We start from the raw sequence: 10,000 nt of genomic DNA on the forward strand, positions 1-10,000 counted from the left end.
GAGTGGTGCAGTGGGACCGTGCTGTGCCCATAACCCAGAGGTCGATGGATCATAACCATCCTCTACTAAGTTGTTTTAAATCTCAATATTATTCAGGAGGCTTTTACTATACACACTAATAATTACCTCATAGACACTCCAGAAGCACTGGCATCCTCAGACAGAGATTGTGGTTTCAAGTCCTGTCAAGATTGATTACAGCAGAGTGGCGCAGAGGAAGCGTGCTGGGCCCATAACCCAGAGGTCGATGGATCGAAACCATCCTCTGCTAAGTCTTTTTAATTCTCAATCTTATTCAGGAGGCTTTTACAATACACACAAAAAGTTAACTCCTAGAAACTCCAGAGGCACTGGACTACTAAGCCAGGGATTGTGGGTTATAGTCCCTTAAAAGGCTTTTACTATACACACTAATAATTACCTCATAGACACTCCAGAAGCACTGGCATCCTCAGACAGAGATTGTGGTTTGAAGTCCTGTCAAGATTGATTACAGCAGAGTGGCGCAGAGGAAGCGTGCTGGGCCCATAACCCAGAGGTCGATGGATCGAAACCATCCTCTGCTAAGTCTTTTTAAATCTCAATCTTATTCAGGAGGCTTTTACAATACACACAAAAAGTTAACTCCTAGAACCTCCAGAGGCACTGGACTACTAAGCCAGGGATTGTGGGTTCGAGTCCCATCTGGGGTGATTACAGCAGAGTGGCACAGTGGGACCGTGCTGTGCCCATAACCCAGAGGTCAATGGATCGTAACCATCCTCTGCTAAGACATTTTACCTTCTAGACACTCTTGAATCCCTAAAAATGGGCAACAACCACAGGTTGGTCATGAAAAGCTGAGGCCACTTTCACCTCTCATAATAGTCATTCATCTACAAGACTCTTTCTGTGTATTGTAAAGGACTCCTGATTAAGATTGAGATATAAAAGGGCAAGTTAGTAACTGCATTAAAGCCCCAGTGGCCTAATGGATAAGGCACTGGCCTCCTAAGCCAGGGATTGTGGGTTCGAGTCCCATCTGGGGTGATTACAGCAGAGTGGCACAGTGGGACCGTGCTGTGCCCATAACCCAGAGGTCAATGGATCGTAACCATCCTCTGCTAAGACATTTTACCTTCTAGACACTCTTGAATCCCTAAAAATGGGCAACAACCACAGGTTGGCCATGAAAAGCTGAGGCCCCTTTCACCTCTCATAATAGTCATTCATCTACAAGACTCTTTCTGTGTATTGTAAAGGACTCATGATTAAGATTGAGATATAAAAGGGCAAGTTAGTAACTGCATTAAAGCCCCAGTGGCCTAATGGATAAGGCACTGGCCTCCTAAGCCAGGGATTGTGGGTTCGAGTCCCATCTGGGGTGATTACAGCAGAGTGGTGCAGTGGGACCGTGCTGGGCCCATAACCCAGAGGTCGATAGATCAAAGCCATCCTCTGCTAAGTCTTTTTAAATCTCAATATTATTCAGGAGGCTTTTACTATACACACTAATAATTACCTCATAGACACTCCAGAAGCACTGGCCTCCGCAGACAGAGATAGTGGTTTCAAGTCCTGTCAAGATTCATTACAGCAGAGTGGCGCAGCGGAAGCGTGCTGGGCCCATAGGTCGATGGGTCGAAACCATCCTGTGCTAAGTCTTTTTAAATCTCAATCTTATTCAGGAGGCTTTTACAATACACACAAAAAGTGAACTCCTAGAAACTCCAGAGGCACTGGACTTCTAAGCCAGGGATTGTGGGTTCGAGTCCCATCTGGGGTGATTACAGCAGAGCGGCGCAGCGGAAGCATGCTGGGCCCATTACCTAGAGGTCGATGGATCGAAACCATCCTCTGCTAAGTCTTTTTAAATCTAATTCTTATTCAGGAGGCTTTTACAATACACAAAGAGTTAACTCCTAGAAACTCCAGAGGCACTGGCCTCCTCAGACAGAGATTGTGGTTTCAAGTCCTGTCAAGATTGATTACAGCAGAGTGGCGCAGCGGAAGCGTGCTGGGCCCATAACCCAGAGGTCGATGGATCGAAACCATCCTCTGCTAAGACCTCTTACCTTCTAGACACTCTTGAATCCCTAAAAATGGGCAACAACCACAGGTTGGTCATGAAAAGCTGAGGCCACTTTCACCTCTCATAATAGTCATTCATCTACAAGACTCTTTCTGTGTATTGTAAAGGACTCCTGATTAAGATTGAGATTTAAAAGGGCAAGTTAGTAACTGCATTAAAGCCCCAGTGGCCTAATGGATAAGGCACTGGCCTCCTAAGCCAGGGATTGTGGGTTCGAGTCCCATCTGCGGTGATAACAGCAGAGTGGTGCAGTGGGACCGTGCTGAGCCCATAACCCAGAGGTCAATGGATCGTAACCATTCTCTACTAAGTTGTTTTAAATCTCAATATTATTCAGGAGGCTTTTACTATACACACTAATAATTACCTCATAGACACTCCAGAAGCACTGGCCTCCGCAGACAGAGATTGTAGTTTCAAGTCCTGTCAAGATTGATTACAGCAGAGTGGCGCAGCGGAAGCGTGCTGGGCCCATAACCCAGAGGTCGATGGATCGAAACCATCCTCTGCTAAGTCTTTTTAAATCTCAATCTTATTCAGGAGGCTTTTGCTATACACACAAAGAATTAACTCATAGACGCTCAAGAGGCACTAGACTCCACGGACAGAGATTGTGGTTTCGGATCGTATCAAGATTGATTACAGCAGAGTGGCGCAGCGGAAGCGTGCTGGGCCCATAACCCAGAGGTCGATGGATCGAAACCATCCTCTGCTAAGTCTTTTTAAATCTCAATCTTATTCAGGAGAATTTTACAATACACACAAAGAATTAACTACTAGAAACTCCAGAGGCACTGGACTCCTAAGACAGGGATTGTGGGTTCAAGTCCCATCTGAGATGATTACAGCAGAGTGGCACAGCGGAAGCGTGCTGGGCCCATAACCCAGAGGTCGATGAATCGAAACCATCCTCTGCTAAGTCTTTTTGTAAATCTCAATCTTATTCAGGAGGCTTTTACTATACACACAAATAATTACCTCATAGACACTCCAGAGGCACTGCCTCCTCAGACAGAGATTGTGGTTTCAAGTCCTGCCAAGATTGATTACAGCAGAGTGGCGCAGCGGAAGCGTGCTGGGTCCATAACCCATAGGTTGATGGATCGAAACCATCCTCTGCTAAGTCTTTTTAAATCTCAATCTTATTCAGGAGGCTTTTACAATACACACAAAAAGTTAACTCCTAGAAACCCCAGAGGCACTGGACTACTAAGCCAGGGATTGTGGGTTCGAGTCCCATCTGGGTTGATTACAGCAGAGTGGCACAGTGGGACCGTGCTGTGCCCAAAACCCAGAGGTCAATGGATCGTAACCATCCTCTGCTAAGACATTTTACCTTCTAGACACTCTTGAATCCCTAAAAATGGGCAACAACCACAGGTTGGCCATGAAAAGCTGAGGCCACTTTCACCTCTCATAATAGACATTCATCTACAAGACTCTTTCTGTGTATTGTAAAGGACTCCTGAATAAGATTGAGATTTAAAAGGGCAAGTTAGTAACGGCATTAAAGCCCCAGTGGACTAATGGATAAGGCACTGGCCTCCTAAGCCAGGGATTGTGGGTTCGAGTCCCATCTGGGGTGATTACAGCAGAGTGGTGCAGTGGGACCGTGCTGTGCCCATAAACCAAAAGGTCAATAGATCGTAACCATCCTCTACTAAGTTGTTTTAAATCTCAATATTATTCAGGAGGCTTTTACTATATACACTAATAATTACCTCATAGACACTCCAGAAGCACTGGCCTCCACAGACAGAGATTGTGGTTTCAAGTCCTGTCAAGATTGATTACAGCAGAGTGGTGCAGCGGAAGCGTGCTGGCCCCATAACACAGAGGTCGATGGATCGAAACCATCCTCTGCTAACTCTTTTTAAATCTCAATCTTATTCAGGAGGCTTTTGCTATACACACAAAGAATTAACTCATAGACGCTCAAGAGGCACTAGACTCCACGGACAGAGATTGTGGTTTTCGGATCGTATCAAGATTGATTACAGCAGAGTGGCGCAGCGGAAGCGTGCTGGGCCCATAACCCAGAGGTCGATGGATCGAAACCATCCTCTGCTAAGACCTTTTACCTTCTAGACACTCTTGAATCCCTAAAAATGGGCAACAACCACAGGTTGGTCATGAAAAGCTGAGGCCACTTTCACCTCTCATAATAGTCATTCATCTAGAAGACTCTTTGTGTGTATTGTAAAGGACTCCTGATTAAGATTGAGATTTAAAAGGGCAAGTTAGCAAATGGTTAAAGCCCCAGTGGACTAATGGATAAGGCACTGGCCTCCTAAGCCAGGGATTGTGTGTTCGAGTCCCAGCTGGGGTGATTACAGCAGAGTGGTGCAGTGGGACCGTGCTGGGCCCATAACCCAGAGGTCGATAGATCAAAGCCATCCTCTGCTAAGTCTTTTTAAATCTCAATATTATTCAGGAGGCTTTTACTATACACACTAATAATTACCTCATAGACACTCCAGAAGCACTGGCCTCCGCACACAGAGATAGTGGTTTCAAGTCCTGTCAAGATTCATTGCAGCGGAAGCGTGCTGGGCCCATAGGTCGATGGGTCGAAACCATCCTGTGCTAAGTCTTTTTAAATCTCAATCTTATTCAGGAGGCTTTTACAATACACACAAAAAGTTAACTCCTAGAAACTCCAGAGGCACTGGACTTCTAAGCCAGGGATTGTGGGTTCGAGTCCCATCTGGGGTGATTACAGCAGAGCGGCGCAGCGGAAGCATGCTGGGCCCATTACCTAGAGGTCGATGGATCGAAACCATCCTCTGCTAAGTCTTTTTAAATCTCATTCTTATTCAGGAGGCTTTTACAATACACAAAGAGTTAACTCCTAGAAACTCCAGAGGCACTGGCCTCCTCAGACAGAGATTGTGGTTTCAAGTCCTGTCAAGATTGATTACAGCAGAGTGGCGCAGCGGAAGCGTGCTGGGCCCATAACCCAGAGATCGATGGATCGAAACCATCCTCTGCTAAGACCTCTTACCTTCTAGACACTCTTGAATCCCTAAAAATGGGCAACAACCACAGGTTGGTCATGAAAAGCTGAGGCCACTTTCACCTCTCATAATAGTCATTCATCTACAAGACTCTTTCTGTGTATTGTAAAGGCCTCCTGATTAAGATTGAGATTTAAAAGGGCAAGTTAGCAACTGCATTAAAGCCCCAGTGGCCTAATGGATAAGGCACTGGCCTCCTAAGCCAGGGATTGTGGGTTCGAGTCCCATCTGCGGTGATAACAGCAGAGTGGTGCAGTGGGACCGTGCTGAGCCCATAACCCAGAGGTCAATGGATCGTAACCATCCTCTGCTAAGACATTTTACCTTCTAGACACTCTTGAATCCCTAAAAATGGGCAACAACCACAGGTTGGTCATGAAAAGCTGAGGCCACTTTCACCTCTCATAATAGTCATTCATCTACAAGACTCTTTCTGTGTATTGTAAAGGACTCCTGATTAAGATTGAGATATAAAAGGGCAAGTTAGTAACTGCATTAAAGCCCCAGTGGCCTAATGGATAAGGCACTGGCCTCCTAAGCCAGGGATTGTGGGTTCGAGTCCCATCTGGGGTGATTACAGCAGAGTGGTGCAGTGGGACTGTGCTGTGCCGCGCTGTACAGCAGAGTGGCGCAGCGGAAGCGTGCTGGGCCCATAACCCAGAGGTCGATGGATCGAAACCATCCTCTGCTAAGTCTTTTTAAATCTCAATCTTATTCAGGAGAATTTTACAATACACACAAAGAATTAACTACTAGAAACTCCAGAGGCACTGGACTCCTAAGACAGGGATTGTGGGTTCAAGTCCCATCTGAGGTGATTACAGCAGAGTGGCGCAGCGGAAGCGTGCTGGGCCCATAACCCAGAGGTCGATGAATCGAAACCATCCTCTGCTAAGTCTTTTTAAATCTCAATCTTATTCAGGAGGCTTTTACTATACACACAAATAATTACCTCATAGACACTCCAGAGGCACTGCCTCCTCAGACAGAGATTGTGGTTTCAAGTCCTGCTTAGATTGATTACAGCAGAGTGGCGCAGCGGAAGCGTGCTGGGTCCATAACCCATAGGTTGATGGATCGAAACCATCCTCTGCTAAGTCTTTTTAAATCTCAATCTTATTCAGGAGGCTTTTACAATACACACAAAAAGTTAACTCCTAGAAACCCCAGAGGCACTGGACTACTAAGCCAGGGATTGTGGGTTCGAGTCCCATCTGGGTTGATTACAGCAGAGTGGCACAGTGGGACCGTGCTGTGCCCATAACCCAGAGGTCAATGGATCGTAACCATCCTCTGCTAAGACATTTTACCTTCTAGACACTCTTGAATCCCTAAAAATGGGCAACAACCACAGGTTGGCCATGAAAAGCTGAGGCCACTTTCACCTATCATAATAGACATTCATCTACAAGACTCTTTCTGTGTATTGTAAAGGACTTCTGATTAAGATTGAGATTTAAAAGGGCAAGTTAGTAACAGCATTAAAGCCCCAGTGGCCTAATGGATAAGGCACTGGCCTCCTAAGCCAGGGATTGTGGGTTCGAGTCCCATCTGCGGTGATAACAGCAGAGTGGTGCAGTGGGACCGTGCTGAGCCCATAACCCAGAGGTCAATGGATCGTAACCATTCTCTACTAAGTTGTTTTAAATCTCAATATTTTTCAGGAGGCTTTTACTATACACACTAATAATTACCTCATAGACACTCCAGAAGCACTGGCCTCCGCAGACAGAGATTGTAGTTTCAAGTCCTGTCAAGATTGATTACAGCAGAGTGGCGCAGCGGAAGCGTGCTGGGCCCATAACCCAGAGGTCGATGGATCGAAACCATCCTCTGCTAAGTCTTTTTAAATCTCAATCTTATTCAGGAGGATTTTGCTATACACACAAAGAATTAACTCATGGACACTCCAGAGGCACTAGACTCCTCGGACAGAGATTGTGGTTTCGAATCGTATCAAGATTGATTACAGCAGAGTGGCGGTGCGGAAGCGTGCTGGGCCCATAACCCAGAGGTTGATTGATCGAAACCATCCTCTGCTAAGTCTTTTTAAATCTCAATCTTATTCAGGAGGCTTTTACAATACACACAAATAATTAACTCATAGACACTCCAGAGGCACTGCCTCCTCAGACAGAGATTGTGGTTTCAAGTCCTGCCAAGATTGATTACAGCAGAGTGGCGCAGCGGAAGCGTGCTGGGTCCATTACCCATAGGTTGATGAATCGAAACCATCCTCTGCTAAGTCTTTTTAAATCTCAATCTTATTCAGGAGGCTTTTACAATTCACAAAAAAAGTTAGCTCCTAGAAACTCCAGAGGCACTGGACTACTAAGCCAGGGATTGTGGGTTCGAGTCCCATCTGGGGTGATTACAGCAGAGTGGCACAGTGGGACCGTGCTGTGCCCATAACCCAGAGGTCAATGGATCGTAACCATCCTCTGCTAAGACATTTTACCTTCTAGACACTCTTGAATCCCTAAAAATGGGCAACAACCACAGGTTGGTCATGAAAAGCTGAGGCCACTTTCACCTCTCATAATAGTCATTCATCTACAAGACTATTTCTGTGTATTGTAAAGGACTCCTGATTAAGATTGAGATATAAAAGGGCAAGTTAGTAATTGCATTAAAGCCCCAGTGGCCTAATGGATAAGGCACTGGCCTCCTAAGCCAGGGATTGTGGGTTCGAGTCCCATCTGGGGTGATTACAGCAGAGTGGTGCAGTGGGACTGTGCTGTGCTGCGCTGTACAGCAGAGTGGCGCAGCGGAAGCGTGCTGGGCCCATAACCCAGAGGTCGATGAATCGAAACCATCTTCTGCTAAGTCTTTTTAAATCTCAATCTTATTCAGGAGGCTTTTACTATACACACAAATAATTACCTCATAGACACTCCAGAGGCACTGCCTCCTCAGACAGAGATTGTGGTTTCAAGTCCTGCCAAGATTGATTACAGCAGAGTGGCGCAGCGGAAGCGTGCTGGGTCCATAACCCATAGGTTGATGGATCGAAACCATCCTCTGCTAAGTCTTTTTAAATCTCAATCTTATTCAGGAGGCTTTTACAATACACACAAAAAGTTAACTCCTAGAAACCCCAGAGGCACTGGACTACTAAGCCAGGGATTGTGGGTTCGAGTCCCATCTGGGTTGATTACAGCAGAGTGGCACAGTGGGACCGTGCTGTGCCCATAACCCAGAGGTCAATGGATCGTAACCATCCTCTGCTAAGACATTTTACCTTCTAGACACTCTTGAATCCCTAAAAATGGGCAACAACCACAGGTTGGCCATGAAAAGCTGAGGCCACTTTCACCTCTCATAATAGACATTCATCTACAAGACTCTTTCTGTGTATTGTAAAGGACTCCTGATTAAGATTTAGATTTAAAGGGGCAAGTTAGAAAATGCGTTAAAGCACCAGTGGCCTAATGGATAAGGCACTGGCCTCCTATGCCAGGGATTGTGGGTTCGAGTCCCATCAAGGGTGATTACAGCAGAGTGGTGCAGTGGGACTGTGCTGTGCTGCGCTGTACAGCAGAGTGGCGCAGCGGAAGCGTGCTGGGCCCATAACCCAGAGGTCGATGGATCGAAACCATCCTCTGCTAAGTCTTTTTAAATCTCAATCTTATTCAGGAGAATTTTACAATACACACAAAGAATTAACTACTAGAAACTCCAGAGGCACTGGACTCCTAAGACAGGGATTGTGGGTTCAAGTCCCATCTGAGGTGATTACAGCAGAGTGGCGCAGCGGAAGCGTGCTGGCCCCATAACCCAGAGGTCGATGGATCGAAACCATCCTCTGCCAAGTCTTTTTAAATCTCAATCTTATTCAGGAGGCTTTTACAATACACAAAGAGTTAACTCCTAGAAACTCCAGAAGGCACTGGCCTCCTCAGACAGAGATTGTGGTTTCAAGTCCTGTCAAGATTGATTACAGCAGAGTCGCGCAGCGGAAGCGTGCTGGGCCCATAACCCAGAGGTCGATGGATCGAAACCATCCTCTGCTAAGACCTTTTACCTTCTAGACACTCTTGAATCCCTAAAAATGGGCAACAACCATAGGTTGGTCATGAAAAGCTGAGGCCACTTTCACCTCTCATAATAGTCATTCATCTAGAAGACTCTTTGTGTGTATTGTAAAGGACTCCTGATTAAGATTGAGATTTAAAAGGGCAAGTTAGCAAATGGTTAAAGCCCCAGTGGCCTAATGGATAAGGCACTGGCCTCCTAAGCCAGGGATTGTGTGTTCGAGTCCCATCTGGGGTGATTACAGCAGAGTGGTGCAGTGGGACCGTGCTGTGCCCATAACCCAGAGGTCAATGGATCGTAACCATCCTCTACTAAGTCATTTTAAATCTCAATATTATTCAGGAGGCTTTTACTATACACACAAATAATTAACTCATAGACTCTCCAGAGGCACTGCCTCCTCAGACAGAGATTGTGGTTTCAAGTCCTGCCAAGATTTATTACAGCAGAGTGGCACAGCGGAAGTGTGCTGGGCCCATAACCCATAGGTCGATGGATCGAAACCATCCTGTGCTAAGTCTTTTTAAATCTCAATCTTATTCAGGAGGCTTTTACAATACACACAAAATGTTAACTCCTAGAAACTCCAGAGGCACTGGACTCCTAAGTCAGGGATTGTGGGTTCGAGTCCCATCTGGGGTGATTACAGCAGAGCGGCACAGCGGAAGCATGCTGGGCCCATTACCTAGAGGTCGATGGATCGAAACCATCCTCTGCTAAGTCTTTTTAAATCTCAATCTTATTCAGGAGGCTTTTACAATACACAAAGAGTTAACTCCTAGAAACTCCAGAGGCACTGGCCTCCTCAGACAGAGATTGTGGTTTCAAGTCCTGTCAAGATTGATTACAGCAGAGTGGCGCAGCGGAAGCGTGCTGG

General features: G+C 46.1%; 9 non-coding genes across 9 annotated transcripts; all 9 read left to right on the forward strand.

Annotated features, from left to right (window-relative positions):
* Positions 1 to 956: 956 nt before the first annotated feature.
* On the forward strand, positions 957 to 1,029 carry trnar-ccu (transfer RNA arginine (anticodon CCU)). Its single transcript has one exon. It is a non-coding gene; the product is annotated as a tRNA-Arg (tRNA).
* Positions 1,030 to 1,293: 264 nt separating this feature from the next.
* Positions 1,294 to 1,366, forward strand: trnar-ccu (transfer RNA arginine (anticodon CCU)). Its single transcript has one exon. It is a non-coding gene; the product is annotated as a tRNA-Arg (tRNA).
* An 864-nt stretch (positions 1,367 to 2,230) lies between these two features.
* trnar-ccu (transfer RNA arginine (anticodon CCU)) lies at positions 2,231 to 2,303 on the forward strand. The gene has a single exon. It is a non-coding gene; the product is annotated as a tRNA-Arg (tRNA).
* Positions 2,304 to 3,583: 1,280 nt separating this feature from the next.
* trnar-ccu (transfer RNA arginine (anticodon CCU)) lies at positions 3,584 to 3,656 on the forward strand. The gene has a single exon. It is a non-coding gene; the product is annotated as a tRNA-Arg (tRNA).
* Positions 3,657 to 5,251: 1,595 nt separating this feature from the next.
* trnar-ccu (transfer RNA arginine (anticodon CCU)) lies at positions 5,252 to 5,324 on the forward strand. Its single transcript has one exon. It is a non-coding gene; the product is annotated as a tRNA-Arg (tRNA).
* A 264-nt stretch (positions 5,325 to 5,588) lies between these two features.
* trnar-ccu (transfer RNA arginine (anticodon CCU)) lies at positions 5,589 to 5,661 on the forward strand. Its single transcript has one exon. It is a non-coding gene; the product is annotated as a tRNA-Arg (tRNA).
* A 913-nt stretch (positions 5,662 to 6,574) lies between these two features.
* On the forward strand, positions 6,575 to 6,647 carry trnar-ccu (transfer RNA arginine (anticodon CCU)). Its single transcript has one exon. It is a non-coding gene; the product is annotated as a tRNA-Arg (tRNA).
* A 1,075-nt stretch (positions 6,648 to 7,722) lies between these two features.
* trnar-ccu (transfer RNA arginine (anticodon CCU)) lies at positions 7,723 to 7,795 on the forward strand. Its single transcript has one exon. It is a non-coding gene; the product is annotated as a tRNA-Arg (tRNA).
* Positions 7,796 to 9,287: 1,492 nt separating this feature from the next.
* On the forward strand, positions 9,288 to 9,360 carry trnar-ccu (transfer RNA arginine (anticodon CCU)). Its single transcript has one exon. It is a non-coding gene; the product is annotated as a tRNA-Arg (tRNA).
* Positions 9,361 to 10,000: the final 640 nt, after the last annotated feature.

Source organism: Carassius carassius, chromosome 11 (assembly GCF_963082965.1).
Source record: "Carassius carassius chromosome 11, fCarCar2.1, whole genome shotgun sequence".
Lineage (NCBI taxonomy): Eukaryota > Metazoa > Chordata > Actinopteri > Cypriniformes > Cyprinidae > Carassius > Carassius carassius.